Here is a 14,576-nt window from a genome sequence, read left to right as displayed (position 1 = left end):
ATCCCAGATGAAATAAATGAGCAGTATCAGAGCTTTTTATGTTACAGCATGTTTTCCCTAGAATATGTAGAATGCATTGATAGAGCTGAGGTACTGCAGTCTGGCCTATGGCTTTCCACTGGAGATTCTCCTCTTCAGCTCTACTGCCCTGCTACAGTCAACCTCTCCTCACCATTCCCAAAACTGGTACTCCTCACACCAATTCCTGAATGCCTTTTTTAGGTAAAACATTTTGTTCTGTCAGAGCGACTTCTTCTTGCTCTTGAAATGGTACACCCAGAAAGGGGATTTGAACCACAGGTTTCCAGGTCTGTGAACATTCCTATCATGTTCCTTTAGTTCACTCCTCATTATCTCAAAAGAACAAGCTATTTTTTTTCATTTTCCTTCAGCAGTTGGTTCTCTTTGGCAGTTGTAACAGAGGCAGAAAGAGCATAAGTATCCAGGGAAGTATCCTTTATGTAAATTTTGAAAATTTTGAAAAATTTTCACCTATTTGTGTTGTTTTTGTTTTTTGTTTTTTGTTTTTTTTTTTTTTTTTGTTGTTGTTGCTGTTCTGGAGTTTTTAGGTTTGTTTTTTTTTATTGTTTATTAAGTGGTCAACTTGGAAAGCAAAAATGGAGCTTTAAAAACCAGGAAGAACTTTGAAATGAGTATAGTTATGCTTGATGTTGTATGTCTGAGAATTGGGAATTTGGTAAGGCTTCAAACAGTCAGCTAAAATCCATATGCTCAGAGGGACGTTCAAATTTTTGTTGAAGTGCTTCTTCAAAGAGAATATAAAACTTTACAGCAATAGTAGCTTTTTTGATGCTTAATTAAGCTTTTTTTGTTGAACACATAGTGTTCATCAAATTTTTTTTCTTTTGCAAGTACCTGAGGGCCCTCTTAATCTTTGTTTCATACAGGATGAAATCCAGTTTGTCATTGCTGCATCTTCAGTTAACTAAGACAGTTCCTCTTAGTCCCATCCTTATGGTAAATAGGCTGAATCAGAAACATAATACTGATACACAAACACTGCATAAACAACCTTGGGGCCAAATTCATGTTTGTTTGCTTGCAGAAGAAGCAAAATATGGCCTTTGCATAAAAACCACAAGTAAACCATCTTGTAGCTCACTTTTCTGTCCTTCCTCAGCAAGCCATAAACACCTGTGTATAAGTGCCATAAACACCTGTGTATAAGTTCCTTTTGCCTTTCTCTTGTACAGAATTAATCTGCTTTTTTTTTTCTTCCTGTCTTAATGACAGTCAGATTAAAGACCTGTTAGTTGTTCTTTGCATACCTTTGGCTGTCTGTCTTAAGGGACCTGGGTAGCTCTGAGGTTCTGCAGAACCTGAGCAAAGGCTCCAAGCAGCTAAAGGATGTTCTTAAGGCACTTAAAATGGCATTTGTGAGAACAGACTGGACTGAATTATTTAATGAATATGTCACCTAACACTACTGGAAGGAAGATAAACAGATTCTTCTTATAGGCAAATGGTTCTCACAAATGATTACTCTGAATTTCAGTGCATCCAGTTTTGTTGTCCTTGCAAAAGGTCAGAATTTTCAATCCATGGTCTGTCATATAATTGCAGAATTATATTGCCATGGGAGCCCCTGGTCTAGCACTTTATGCAACATGATAGTTCATATTAAATTAACTTAGAACACTAGTTGAACAGGGGCATGTGGCATATGAGGGAAAATGCTTTTATGTTAGTGATATCCCTCACTAGATGGTGCTCTGTATGTGGGTTTTCCTAGGCAATACTACATTTGTAAACTAGTACAACATTTCTCCTGATTAAGTTAATTATTAAAAGATAAAAAATAAGGGAAAAATATTTAGGTGAACTTTGTCCTTAACTAATTTTTGAAATAATACATGAGTACCTGAGGTTACCTAAATGGTAGAAGTTCATAGCGTCTAATTCATTTGAGGTACAGCTCATTTAGGTAGTTAAATTGTGTTGTTTTTTTTTAAGTCTTGCATTACAACAGTAGTTTGTGTCTTCTGATGAAGCAGAAACAAAACTGTGCAAGTTCCAAACACTATTTGAACTAACTTATCTGTACTACTGCATTCCTGCTGTGATTCCTCTATCGCTCTTCCCTGCTGGGATATCTTCTCTTTTTCACATCTCAACTACTAGGAAATTCAAGGCAACTTCACTGTAGTGGGGTCATCTTTTTACCATAACATAAATAATACAGCATTTGAATGTTTCTTGTGATCAAGAAACTGAGATTATGTGAATACTCGTGGCACAAGCAGAATGAAGTAAGTGCTTGGGCTATACTGAATTCACTGCAGGGAGAAGAGGAATCCATCTCCGGCCAAAATGCAATACACCCATCTGGGAAAAGCTTCCTTACAGAAATCAGTGGGTTACTCATGTGGTACTCAGCAAATATAAAATTCATGCTGGACGTCACAGCTAGATGTCTCGCAAGTCTTACTCTGTAGTGTAGTATTTAAGTTTGAATTGTTAATGCTTGCAACATGTGCACTATGCCTTGTGATAAAAGGGCTTTAATGATTGCAATGTATCTCTTTAAATTTTTTTTTCTAGTAACTCTGAGTATTTAATTTTAAATATCTCATTGAAGTTCTTTAAATAAGACTATCTCAAATTTTTCCAGTCCTCTGTCACTGAATCCTACCTCTGTTACACAGCAGGCTTAATGAAAGACCTCAGCATAGTTCTCATCTATTTCTCTGAGTGATTTTTCCTAACAAGGGGTTAAATACCTTATGAATCGGTTTCACTAACCCTCTGACTCAATACAGGAGAAAAAGAAAACAGAAAAATCATACCCATCTGGATGAACACAAGCCTCTCAAGCTAAAATTTCTAAGCAAAAAGCTCTTGGATACTGAAGGAAGGGAAGGGCTTCCTTCTTATGTTTACACAACCTGAATAAAACAAGTCATTAATAATACAACTTGGAAAAAATAGTCATTAAATATTTGCAATCCACGATAATAACTTTAAATTCTACTTTCTATTTCCCTTTAACATTCCCAACTTCCCAAAGCACTAGAGCTACTAAATCTGACATAAAAGTTTCATACATAAGAAAATAACTGGACACCTTTCCTGCTATGTAATTCTCAAATTTTTTCTCTCCCCAAAAGAATTAAGAAAATTAATCTCATGCAAATCAATGGAGTCCAGTAAAGTTACACTGGGGATAAATTACGTATGTCATCTGCTTCTCAAGCAGCTCATTTATATTGTATCTCAAAGAAAACACAGCTTTAACAACAGACCTTTTCTGTTATTCTGCTTTCTCATTAAAAAGATATCAACCACATGCATTATTTAGTATTCTATAGTGAGTGTAGCCCTGTTAGTCTGTATGTGCTCTGTAATTCATCATATACTAATGATCAACCACTTTCTCTCATGTTACCAAAACGACAAAAATATCTGTGTATGTCCAGCAAGAGCTGGGAAGAGCTCCAGCCAAGAAGACAAGGGAGAAATGGCTCAAGACATCTCAGAAGTCAAACCATGACAGCTATTCTGGTACATCAGACAGTGACTGTAGGGAAATAGTACAAACTTCCTTAGAAAACAGCACCACCATAATGATTTCAGCAGGTGAAATATAATTTAAATGAGTATTTAGTTTCTTTAGTTTAGGTTCTTACTTGATGGGCAACCTCTTCATATAAAACAGCTTTAAAGAAAATACTCAACTCTGTATCCTAGACTTCTCTCATGAAAAACTCTTACCAGAAAATTAAAAAGACTGCCTGTTTCACAAGGACAGGTACCACATTATGGTTCTGTATAGTATCAGTGAGGATACTGATATTTTTGAAGTACATAGTGGAAGCTGATTTCTGGCAGCTGCCTTGTCTCTGTTGTCTCTGTTATTCACCTCCATTTTTTTACCAGGATCTCCTTTAAGTTGAATAGCGTAGGAACCCAAAATGTAAAATGAGACTTGAGAGAAGTCAGCTGCCAATAAAAGATTCCACTGTCCTTTCTTGCTGACCCAATAATTTAAATGCAAGCAAGTCTGAAGTGATATCAGAGAAAGCCTTAACTGAGGTGTACTTACGCTTACTCATTAAAAACAAGTTTCAGCAGACTGCCTCTTGGAAATGCTGTGATATCCATCCTCAGATACAAATGTGTTTCTTACATAATTTTAAGCAAAGCCTGTATTCTTCTCTGAAAGAAAAAAGTACTACAGTAATGTTTATTTCACTGCCTATTTTACCATCCAATCATTGTGTTAAGAAAACAAGTGACCAAAATGAAAATCCCTTCTTTGGGACACAGATTTTGAAAGCAAGGACAATCTGGAACTTTCTGACTCATGGATCTCATTTTTTAAATATAAAGAATAAGCCCCAAATATATATTTTTTTCAGTTTAAGAAGTGAAAGCTAGAATTTGAAGATGTAAAAGTGAACATTAACATTTTTCCCCATGACTTTTTATATTTTCTTAATCATGTAGCAAGTAATTGAATGCTTTCATACTACCTTCATTTTATGGGAAATATAACTTAAATATTTTACGGAGCATACTGAAACCTCTTTAGGAAACTTGCAATTCAAGAATTATATTTTATTCTATTACTAGCCTAGGCTGATAGTTCTGCCTGATCTTCATTTATAAGCAAAAATCTTCAGACTTTTCAGTAGAATAACACCTTAGTAACAGCAGCTCCTAAAATATACCCAAGAAAAGAAGAGGGGTTAAGGCTTTCATGTCTCCTTGGCATACAGGTTTACAGTAGGAGAACGGTTCCTTTCCAGAAGCATTTTACACAACAATTAATTCAGTCCCTGGGAGGGAGGTACTGCGAGAGTGTTCCAGGGTACATTTAAAATGCCCACCGTTCTCCCTGAAAGATAATCTTTGCTAGCTTGCATCCAAGCTGTGTATGTAAAAGAAAGAAGTGCTGACTATACCAAAAGGCTCCACTATACTTAGCCTTTATTGTCTTCACTTTCTGGGCTGGCAGGATTAATTAAGGAATTCTGCAGTTTTGACTTCCACGGAGAGAGCAGTGCTGAGGAGGAAGAAGTAATCAGCTCTAGTTGGCACCACCATCCATTATACTAATATTCATGGAGACAGGATCAGTAACTCCTTATGAAGAGCACTGCCTGTTATGGCCATTGTAAACACTGCAAGCTGCTCATTGTAAATGGCAAATGAAACCCAGAAATACAAATTAATGTGCATAGTATGATATTTCAGTGAATTTTCTATGACACATACAAAGTAGGGGAAAAAAACCCCAAGCATACAGGGGTTCCATTGGGAATTCTAGCCATTCTAGGATTAGAAAATGCTATCTGTTACCACAGTTTCCATTTCAGACCATGGAAAATTATAAAAACTGAAAAGTGCCTAGGAATAGGAGATTCAGCAAGAAATTGTGGTTAAGGAGGATGCCATGTGGGACAGCACAGATGAATATTCTTCTGCTGCACATTCCAGCTCTGACTCAGAAGTTCATCACAACAGAAAACATGTTTTTTAATAATTCCTTGTGCAAATTAACTGACATCTGCCTTCAAAACACTCCAATATTGCATCTTGGTGGCTTATCTGTGTGCTAGCCCTAATTTCAGCTATAAGAAAGCAAGGAGCTAGTTACAAAAAAATAATTATAATTGTTCCTATACCAATTTAACTTTTCTTCCTACTGTCTAGGACTACTGACCTATCAGAAAAAGGATCTGAAATTAAATCAGCAAAAGAAATAAATTGCCCAGACACTGTTAATGCTAATAATTCTTTAACTTTGTATGATTGGCTTTTCCTTTTTTCTTACAATTCATTATACTTCCAATTAACACTTACGACTGCACAACAGCCAAAATAACACACCTAAAATATTAATTCAACATTTATCTGTTTTATTAACAACTATATTTACATTGTCATTACAGTATGAAATACCAACTACACATAATTTCACAGATAAATCATACTGAATCCCAGGTGAAGAGTGCTGTAGACACATAATACATGCCTGATCTGTCTCATTCACCTGCAATTTTCCAATAAATAATGCTGTTCTTATTTCAGATACACCTGATTCAACAGTAATCTTGTCCAGTTTGTAAAGTGGCTTGAACCCTAGACAGGGCTAAATTTTCCTATGTAAGGTCAGTCCAACCATTAATACTATGCCAAGAACAACAGACTTAGGATTTTTTCCCTAGCAAAGCTTCCTTGATCAGTTACAAGTATTGAGGGAAAGAAAATTAATACATCAGGCCTGTTTTAAGGAAAATAAGGACTGGCTCAGAAATGAGTCCATGTTAAGATCTCTTAAGTGAGCTAGGCTGCTATAGAAAACATGAGCTAAAATAGATCAGGTGCAAATAAGAAACTTTTCCCCCCATGGGGTTATTTTTACTCTAAATTCTATCTGTATTTCCTTATCTTCTTCCTTGTGGCGTGGTTTACCACCCAGAAAAAAAATACTACATTAATTTTCATTTTCTAGTTCCCAGTGGAATAATAACATTTCTTTAAAATGGCAGGGAGAAAAGACTTGTGTTTTCTTATTTTTCCCTGACTTCTTACTATCCATTCAGTAACCTTTCATGCATAGAGAACATAATTCAATTTAAATCACCCAATCAAAAACACATGGTATCCTTGCATTAATGTTTGAATTCATCTTTCTGTGTTAGAGGGGATGGGAAAGAGAAGAGGAAAGGGTTTAATTCCCGTTATCTGACTTAGAGCAGTCAGTGCCAACTCCTGTCATAAACTGCTGCAGCAGAGCTTCCCCACAGCACTTCGTCCTATCCCGTCTCAGTAAGTCTCAGGAGGGGAGAGACTTGTTCCCTTGTTGCCACAGAGAACTGGTTTCAAGCTTTCCCCCTCTATTTTGTCGGTGCAAGCTTCTGTTTAGCACTCCTTTATAACAATTACTCCCATTTTTCTGTTGTTTCTGTCCTGTTACATTTACCATAGTTAGTTCTAATTAGGACTACTCCAGCCAGTGTGAACAATGGCGTAACTTGCAATATTAAGGTACTGTGTGTCTAATGAAATACACATTCACATACATAGAGATGTGATACCCATAGAAGCCATTACTGATAGAACAGGATCTAAGCAAAAGTACACAACACTACATCATCTTGTGAGCTTAAGAGCACCATCAAGTTAACACCTATTAACAACTTACTGTGCATGAACTGGTCTGCAGAAATTGTCAGCATGTATTGCTTTGCATTTGCTGTTGGAAAATCCTGTGCAAGTTTGCTCAGCCTCCTCTCCTGTCAGAAGAAGTCACATCACCACGTATTTGCTGCTGGCTAAGAGCCTATTCATCCCCATGTCCACATTTTCCACAGTGCAAATGATACTTGCTAATCTCTGCTAGCTTAATCTCACATCCAAGCTTCACACTGGGAAGATGCTGCAATAGCAATATTATTTATGTGTTCTGGAATCATAGAAAAGTGACAAAAGCAAGTAATATTCAGCACTATTTAAGCAGCTGACCTGCTACGGATAAGAATGAAATTGCTTTGACTTCAGCAAAATTTTATTTTTTTAAGACATTAGGTCTATAGTGAGCTAGTGATGAAAGCACTGAAAAATAGGAAAAGAAACTGCCCATATGACCTTTTCCTTCTATTAATTTCCCTTAGATATATCTTAGTGCTAATAATTCTTCTGCAGCCCCCAGTTAACTTATATAGCTGAAGGCTTGGAGCTGTTGCACAGACACAGCTCCTAAAGGCTCAGAATCACTTGTTTTCCAGCAAGACACTTTCAGATAGGTCTCTGCAAATAGTCATTTGGAATTACATCTTCACCTTCATTTCTCTGCCACAGCTGGTTCCTTTAACAGAAAGATCTTCAGGAGGACTTTTATTAATAAAGGTTTCCTTTAAATAAAAAAAATTAAAAAAAAAAAAAAAACAACAAAACCAAAAATCAATCGAAACCTGAACAAAAAGGTAAGAATGTGTTGTGCTGTCTCTAACAGCTAGATTATCTCCCACTTCTCCAGCTTTCTGACTCATCTGCCAGCATCTTGCTTGAAGAAACCCTCTACTGTCACCTCTTATTTGTTATCAGGTGACACAGAAATTTATTGTCAACCATTGTCTCTTTATCACATCAAATCACGCCATCAGGTAGCATCTCTTGGCACTTTTTTCACAGGTCTGTTCCTCTCTCTCCTTTGACCAAATCACTCATCACATTAGTGTTCTTTTGGTTATTTAAGTATCAGCTCCGGTTCAGCATGACTGAAAACCAGGATTCTAAATGTTCTGCCTGGTCAGTCATTTCCTGACATGTAAAAAGAACACCACTACTCTCTTAGGAAGTGGGCAGGTTTGACTGGAAATATTGACATTGTGGCAATATATGACTCTCTCAAACATCTTCCCATGACCTGTGATTAAATCTTTCCTAGCAGCCATCCTCCCTGCCAGTACACTTCTGCAAGGTTTACCCATCTTCCTTGCTGTAATATCCCTTCCCCGTGGACTTCACAAAGGCAATTAAATTCTCGACTGAAGCTACTGTGTTACGGATAACTCTGCTGATTCATCATGTTCACTATACACCTTCCCCCCTCCTTTCCTCTCAGAATAACAAACAGCCATATTTGGGATTTTTTTTTTAATAAATCTGCTTCTGTGAAAGTGTGTTTGCTTAGGAAATGGTGTATGTGGAAAATGCCAAGGTGTTACAACTGGCACAGAACAGTACAGTTGTCATTCTGCACATGGCTATGTAAACTCATTGAAACGACACTAAAGAAGGGGGGGGAAATTAGCCCATTTTTTATCTAACTACAAAAAAGTAATTAAAAAAGTAATTAAAATCTTCTAGAAGACTATCACAAATATTTTCAATCACTAATATCAGAAAGAAAAAAACCTATATTGATTTCTTAACATATTAATAGGAATAAAGCAGTAAAGAAGTATTTTAACTCCACAGAAGATGAAAATTATATTACTTGCCATAAGAAAATGCTTCCTAAAATTATTGAATAGATTTGTTCTTGTGAATTGTGCTAGAAATCATGAGCCGATTCTTAAATGTCCCTTTAAGAATAATGGAAGGAATAAATAATGAATAACACGTACAATGTAGAGGTTTATCCCACAAATCATGGCCTGTGAAGGAAAGAGTTTATTACATTACAGATTCAAGTAAACTACAATTAGTCTAATTGTTAAATCATTCAGAGTATTTTCTAGTTCTTCACCAGAGCTGCCTTTAAGTAGGTCTGAATCTTGCTTTACTAGAAAGCATATGGAAGAAAAATGACACATGTAACTAATTTAGCCAAGAGATCTGTGATCTGTCCACCAGTACTTTTTGTGAGGATATACACAGTCTGTCTGATTGTGTTCTAAACTGTGGAGGAAAAATACCAAGGATTCTTAGAATTATGTTACTTTTAGCTATTACAGGGAAAATCATCAGCAAAATTTTAAGATCAAACCCAAATTACTATCCAAAGACATTTTCAACATTTTCGGCAGCATCACTCAATGATTTTCTCTGGCATACCTCACCAATATGTTGTCAAGGTAGTAAGTATACAGTTTGATTCAAATAAGTCACATGAATGTGAAGTTTGTGGTAAAAAAAAAAAATAAAGAATATTCATTAGTAATTGAGCCTCAGAAGATAATGAAGACTTTCAACTGCGGCGATACACTTTTCTTAAACCAAAATTGGCACTAGCCAGCAGAAAGGTTTGTTTTGTATTAATGCAGTACTTTAAATGTAGTCTGCATAAGCAAAGGGGAACAGTATTCATCACTTGCCAAAGAATTTGAATGCAGTTATTAACAGTCATTACTGGCCCTCTCTCCACCTCAAAAAAATCCCCCAAAAAATCCAATAAAAAAAAAAAAACAACAACCCAAAAGATCCCAACAAGAAAAACCCAAACCAAACAAAAAAACCCATCACAACAGAGTGCTTTAACCTTCAGCCTGCAGGAATTTCATCTGACAGAAGTCAGCCTCCTGATGCCAGAGAATCACTCATGAACACACTGCTGTGTAACATAAACAAATCCACAATATGGTGTTTTCCCAAATACAGCCAGAATAAGACTTATCACAGACTATAAACCCACCACAGCCAAGCTGTTTTGAGTGTTGAGAGCTGCAGCCCTCAAGTTCTGGTACCAGTTTGCTATCCAGAAGCTAGAGCTCTGGGCCATGTGCCCCCCATTCCCCACCACACCAGAAGCAGCAGTACCTTGGACCAGAATCTCCAAGAAGCAGTGTGAGAGGCACACAAGTTGTCAATTACTGACATTCCAACTACAGCCTTCTTGGCATCTAAAGCATTTAATTCTTGCGTTAGGCTTCAGTGGGGTCTGCACTTAGATTTTGGCATTTTTCAAAAACATGACAGGAGGAAGGAGAGGTTCTCTCAGCAGCTAAACAGGCAGATGTAAGACCTGGAGGGTCATGAGGACAACACTGAAGTCCTATGTGACAATTCCCAGGAAATTCCCTTCATGACCAGGCCAGAGGCTAGATGGGAGGAATGTCTTTCATTGTGCCTGCTGAAAGTCTGTTATTCTGAACAAACTAATCCACATTCATTGGTCCAGGGAGGCAAGGCATCACTCTGCAATGCAACAATTAAGGTCCCTAGCTGGGAGTAGGGAAATTTAAATCTCAATCCCTATTACAACACTGCTTTTCTAGGCAATTACCATATAATATTAAAGTACACAAGCAACCATTAAGAGTCAGGAACAGAAACTGAGTTCCCTAATAACCTATTCAAAACCATCCATTACCCTGGATATCAGTAGGACACAGACTGGGCCATCCTGTGCTGCTGCATTTTTACTGTTATTGATACTCAAGTTACCTGGTACTATTGCAAATTATTTATACCTGCTGCAATCATATCTATTATTAAAGACAGACATACATTCATCTTGGAGTATGAATGCATCTAAAAGTATCTTTCAGAGCCATTTGTGGAGCCTACCCCTGACTACTCCTACTGACACAAAACAGGGAAAGAATATAAAAAAGATCTGTTACCTCATTTATTCCCTTTCCCATCTATTGTGATATTCACCTCTTGCTTTGGTGTCTCCAATTCTTTCCCATGCTTTATTCTACTTTGGGGTCCAGGCTACTTTCGCCGTCATCTTCCTTTGTCTTTCATTTATCTTCCTTATTTAAATGATTTTGTCTTCCCTCTTTTTTTTTCTCTTTTCCTTCCCTTCAATTTCAACATTCAGTGACATGATCTACAGTATTCCTCCTATATTTATAAAACTTAAAAATGCATGGACCAGAAGAGGTAAGGAAGAAAAAAAAAAGGCAAAGAAGAAAAAGTCATTATCTCTAAAAAAAAAAAAATAAATCTAAGTATCTGGTTTTCAAATTGATTTTTCTCCTTGATTACTGCTGCATGAAAGGCCTAGACAAACAATAAAACTAGGAAAAATTAAAGAGCCATGAAAGTGGAATGGTTGCAGCAAACGCTGAATGAACAGTGATCTTTGGCAGTATAAAGATCAACACCACAAGCTTTCAGCTGTAGCCATCAGTCGATACTTTCCAGACCATGACAAAGACGGAGGCATTTTTAAGTTGTAATTGAGATTAGCCTGGATACATACAGTTGGAGCCATGCCTGTGAACTTTGCTAAAAGGCTGGCTATGTAAACTATCTATCACTCAGTTTCACATGAGCAGTAACCTAATGACACCACAAAAATCTCACTATGTCCCTTGCTCCACACGTTCAGCCACAGCAGCAGATTCATGTCAGGGTGCTTCAGCTGTGCTACTGAAGTGTTTGCCTCCCAAGGGCTGAAGCACCATACGGACTATTCTGGGGCGCTCAAGTTTTGTACAATGCTCAGCATTGTAGCCCAAAAGCACTCTTGCTCTGATCCAGCTTACTAGATTTGCAGTCACGTGCTAACTGAAAACCCACACATAATAGTACTGACTCCAGAACGCTTTGGATGAAGCCCATAAAGATACACAAGATTGCTTCTCATGGATGGGGATAAAATATTTTGTTTGTTACTACTAAGCCAACCACAATAAATAGTTCTCTTTCATGTGGTGATGAAACAAAGCAATCATGCTGTATTCCTTTTCTAATTATTAGGTTGAAAGAAGCAGTGTCTTCCTGGCATGTTTAATTCTGAATCATATTCATCACATATATAAATAGCCAGCAACTGTATACAGTAGAGGAGGGCAGAGAGGAAGGTCAGGGAACTAGCTTGATGTCAAGAAAGCATTTCCTGTGGAGTCACCAAATCTGTCCTGGATACAGACTCCTACGTTGGCATACAGGGAGCCTGAGGGCAGCTGTGCCCTCATGCACCAGACATGCCAGGTAAGTGTCTCCAACCTTGCTGGCATTTGGAAGCTTCTCTTCCCTAGAAATCACATGGGCATAATTTACTTCTTAGGGCTTTGCAATGATGAGTAAAAGATTTTTCCTCTCTGCTTCACATAATGGGTAGTGCCACCACTGTGAAGACATAACTTTAGTGCCGAATCCCCAGCAGCTACTCCACTGGGTCAGGGAGACTACCACAATATGAACTTTCTCCACTGAAATCCAAGTGGACAGATCCTGAAGGGAACTGCTGGCTCTACTACCCCTGAAATCCAAGATGTCGAGCCCTAAGAAGTGGCAGCAAATAATACCGTGAACAGAACGCTAAAAAGAGTTACAACAGAGTCTAACGCTGTGGCCAGTCACTAAACTCACACACTTTCTATCTGGTTTGTGTTTATAAACCACTCTGCATAAACACAAACTTAGCCCAACACTGTCATTGCACAGCTAGGGCCATGAAGAAAATTATGCCCGAACAGCCTGAGACTTCTTGTTGTAACCTAGACATTGCCCTAGTTTTGCTACACACTGTTTCGCTAAGGTAGCTGTCAGCTGACTTCACAGAATCCTCGAGGTTGGAAAAGACCTTTAAGATCATCACGTCGAACTGTCAACCCAGCACTGCCATTGTAACCAGTAAACCCGATCACCAGGCACCGGATCCAGGCGCCTCTTAAGCATCTCCAGGAGCGACCACTCCGTCACGACTCCCTCCCTGGGCATCGCAGTAGGTTGCAGGAACAAACTTCTTTTCCACGCTCTCGCTCATTCGGGACGGCAGCAGTGGGCACGCGTGCGAGCGAGCGAGGCAGCCGCCTGCCGCGGCAGCCCGGGGCGGCAGGGACGGCCGGGGGAAGGGACGGCCGCGGCAGCGCGGCACGGCGGGGGCAGGGCCCGGCCGGGGGAATGCGGCCCGGCCGGCCCAGGCGTGCCCCGGGCGGGTGATTTAGCCCGGCGCTCCAGCACCGGGGCATCCCGCGGCTGCTCACCCCGCGCGCCGGCCGTGAAGCCGCACGCGGTTTAGGAACCGAAACGAGACCGGGCAGGTTTTGTCGCTGTCGGTTGCGAGTTTGAAACAGCGCACTTTGCCCGGCTGGAGCAAGGTCACTGCCTGCCCCGGCTCGGCCAGGGCCCACCATCCGCCGAGAGCCGCGCTCCCCCGGTCCTGACAGCCTTCAGGAGCAGCGGCGGCCGGATCCTCCTCCATCCCGTGCGGTATTTTTAGCCGCTGACCCAGTTCCCCCGCTCGGCTACCTGCGCCTCTCCGCCCGCCCGGCCGGGCCCCCCCGGCGATAAACGCATCGCCCAGGGCCGGCCTGGCCCCGCCGCCCGGGCAGCGCCAGGTGAGGGGGGCTGCTGCGGGCAGGTGCGCCCGGGACACGGCGGCGGCGCCTCGCACCGGACGGACGGAGAGGGCGCGGGGCTGCTGAAGGGGCGCAGCCCGGGGCGGGACAGCCGCGGACGCCAAGCCGGCGGCGCTGGCGAGGAGCGGGCGGGCTGGTGCGGGCGCGGCGCTGCCGGGGCCTCCGCGGGGGCGGAGGGGGGGCGGTGCCGGCGGCGAGAGCGGCCGCGGCGCGGCTTTCTGCAGCGGCGCCGATCTACAAGTGAGGGGTAGGGTGTGCGTGCGTGCTGCCTTAAGTGCTGACTTACTGTCTTTTACACAAGTGTGAGTGCTCCCCTTTCTTCCCCTCCTTCCTCTCCTCGCTCTCTCAGCGAGGGCTTCCCAGGGTGGCCGGATAACGGGGCACGGGAGCGGAGCGCGGCTGGGGCTGCCCGGGTGCCGAGGTGCCGGCGGGGGAAGCGGGTCGCTCCGTCGCTCCGCCGCTCCGTCCTGCTCCAGCTCACTTCGCTTCTGCTCTCTCTGGCGACTGCCGCCCGCCGCGGGCCCCGGAGAGGTGAGGCTGAGCCGCGGCCTCGGGGCGCAGCGCAGGTGCGGCTGCGGCGGGGCCCGGCCCGAGCGGCCTTTCCCCCGGACTGAGGGGTCACAGCTTCGGCCGGCCCGAGCTGTGTGCTTGGAGTTTGCGATATTGAGAGACACCGAAGCTGTACGTGGCTGTCGCAGCTTTTTTATTTTTTTTTTTTTCTTTTTTCTGTCTGCAGGAACACTGACACCGTGTTTGATATGTGTAAAATGTGCTGCAGCTTGCTCTTGTGTACCCGGAGTGCTTTGGTCCTGCACTACAAGCATGAATACTCCTGAGCTTTTTAAA

The sequence above is a fragment of the Anomalospiza imberbis genome, chromosome 4, assembly GCF_031753505.1.
Source record: "Anomalospiza imberbis isolate Cuckoo-Finch-1a 21T00152 chromosome 4, ASM3175350v1, whole genome shotgun sequence".
Taxonomy (NCBI): Eukaryota; Metazoa; Chordata; class Aves; order Passeriformes; family Viduidae; genus Anomalospiza; species Anomalospiza imberbis.
Note: the sequence above shows the minus strand (reverse complement) of the source record.